General features: G+C 41.3%; 1 non-coding gene across 1 annotated transcript; it reads right to left on the reverse strand.

The window, feature by feature from the left end:
* Positions 1-755: 755 nt before the first annotated feature.
* LOC123455248 lies at positions 756-862 on the reverse strand. The gene has a single exon (XR_006633785.1). It is a non-coding gene; the product is annotated as a U6 spliceosomal RNA (small nuclear RNA).
* Positions 863-2,598: the final 1,736 nt, after the last annotated feature.

Here is a 2,598-nt window from a genome sequence, read left to right on the forward strand (position 1 = left end):
CCTCCCGAGTGCTGGGATTAAAGGCATGCGCCACCACACCCGACAACCTTGTCTTTTTTTATGTTTGCATGTTTTATTAGATTACAATAGAACATGAGAGAAGAAAAGAAGACAGTTCTTGCCCAAGAGGCAGGAGCAGCATTCCCAGAATGGGGAATCTGGAGCTTAAGAGAAGGAAGGGCTGGGTGCAGTGGTGCATGCCTGTAATCCCAGCACTTAAGGCCAGTGTGAGACTACATAGTGATTTTCTAGATCAGCCTAGGCTAGAATGAGACCTTACCTCAAAAAAATTAAAAAGAGAGACAGAGAGTGAGTGAGTGGGTGAGAAGGAAGGTGCTGGAGAGATGGCTCAAAAGTTAAGGTGCTTCTCTGAAAAGCCTAATGACCCAGGTTTGATTCCCCAGGATCCACCTAAAGCCAGATGCACAAAGTGGTACACACATCTGGAGTTCATTTGCAATGGCTAGTGGCCCTAGTGCACCCTGTCTTTCTTCTTTCTCTCTTCTCTCTCTCTGTGTCTCTCTTTCCTTCCAAATAAGTAAAACCATTTTTTTTTAATTTAATTTATTAGTTTTCTTTTCAGTAAATACAGGCAGTTTGGTACCATTATTTAGGCTCATCTGTGATCTACCCCCTCCCATTAGACCCTCCTTGTTATTGAAAATGGGTCGTGCATTGTGGAGTTAGCCCCCAGTTATTAGTATGATAAATGTCTCTGAAAATCATGACCCAACATGTAACTCTGACATTCTTTCAAAAATATTGAACGCTTCACGAATTTGCGTGTCATCCTTGCGCAGGGGCCATGCTAATCTTCTCTGTATCGTTCCAATTTTAGTATATGTGCTGCCGAAGCGAGCACTAAAACCATTTTTTTAAAAGAGGCTGGAGATATGGCTTAGTGGTTAAGGCACTTGCTTACAAAGCCAAAGGACCCAGGTTCAATTCCCCAGTATCCACATAAAGCCAGATGCACAAGGTGGCTGGAGGCCCTAGAGCACCCATTTTTTCTCTCTCTCTCTCTCTCTATCTCAAATAAGTAAGTAAATAGTATTTTAAAAAAAATAAAAGAAGGAAGGGAGAATATAGAGAGACCCAGGCCATGAGAAGACAGGAGTGGGGTAAAGCCTCTACCTTATTTATATATATATTTGCTTTGTGTGTGATGTGGCATGTGCACATGTGTGTGATGTGTGTGCCCATGCAAGGCCATAGACACTTACTGGACCAGAATGTTGGTGTCTAGCTCTGTTAATTATCCATCTTTTTTTTTTTTTTTTTTTTGGTTTTTCAACGTAGGCCCACACTCTTGAATGCACAGCAACCCTCAGGATTAAACATGTGCACGTGTTTAAACATCGTCCCTGGCCATTCGTTTTATTTATTTATTTAATTAAATTCTTATTGACAACTTCCATAATTGTAGACAATAACCCATGGTAATTCCCTCCCTCCCCTCCCCACTTTCCCCTTTGAAATTCCATTCTCCATCATATCCCCTCCTCCTCTCAATCAGTCTCTCTTTTATTTAGATGTCATCATCTTTTCCTCCTATTATGATGGTCTTATGTAGGTAGTATCAGGCATTGTGAGCTCATAGATATCTGGAACATTTTATGTCTGGAGGAGCACGTTGTAAGTAGTCCTACCCTAATTTTGGCTCTTATACTCTTTCCACCACCTCTTCCACAATGGACCCTGAGCCTTGGAAGGTGTGATAAAAATATTTAAGTGCTGAGCACTCCTCTGTCACTTCTCCTCAGCACCATGGTGCCTTATGAGTCAACCCAAAGTCACTGCTCTCTGAAAAGAAAAGTTCTCTAACCAAAAGTGAGAGCAGCATTAATATAGGGGTATGGACATTAAGATAAGTGCTTACTGGGCAGTTTGGTGAGCATACTATATACATTTAACCAGACACCAATAGACATTACACCCCTAGGGCTCATGATTACCTCTGTTGTAGGTTTTCAGTATCAGAGATGTATTTCCTTCTGTGGGGCCAGCCTCCAGTCCAATTAGAGAGTGGTTGGTTTCCCCCATAACAGACATGCCACTTTTGTGCCCATTGGCTCATTTGGCCTGACTGACCAAATATAAGACTTGCAGTGTCCACTGTTAAGTATCTCCACTGGTTATTTCTCTCTCTCCCATTGAACTGCATGCAGAATAGCTTTTTCCAGCTTTCTGTCAGCTGGTGTACATGGAGGAGGTTTTCAGCTCAGCTCCAGTTGGTTTTCTCAGTGACTTTGCAGCCCAAGTATATGGAGTCTTCAGAAATAGGGTCTTACTTAAAAAAAAAAAAAAAAAAAAAAAAAAGGCTGGAGAGATGGATTGCCTGCAAAGCCTAAAGACCCAGGTTTGATTCTCCAGTTCCCACATAAGCCAGATGCACAAGGTGACATATGCATCTGGAGTTCGTTTGTAGTGGCTAGGGGCCCTGGCACACCCATTCTCTGTGTGTGTGTATGTCTGTCTCTAATAAGTAAATAAAAATAAATATTTTTATTTATTTTTTAAAACTTTAAAGATTTATTTTTATTTATTTATTTATTAGAGACACGGGAGGGGGAAAAGATAGTGAGGGAGAGAAAAAAA

This window comes from Jaculus jaculus, chromosome 15, assembly GCF_020740685.1.
Source record: "Jaculus jaculus isolate mJacJac1 chromosome 15, mJacJac1.mat.Y.cur, whole genome shotgun sequence".
In the NCBI taxonomy this organism is placed as follows: domain Eukaryota; kingdom Metazoa; phylum Chordata; class Mammalia; order Rodentia; family Dipodidae; genus Jaculus; species Jaculus jaculus.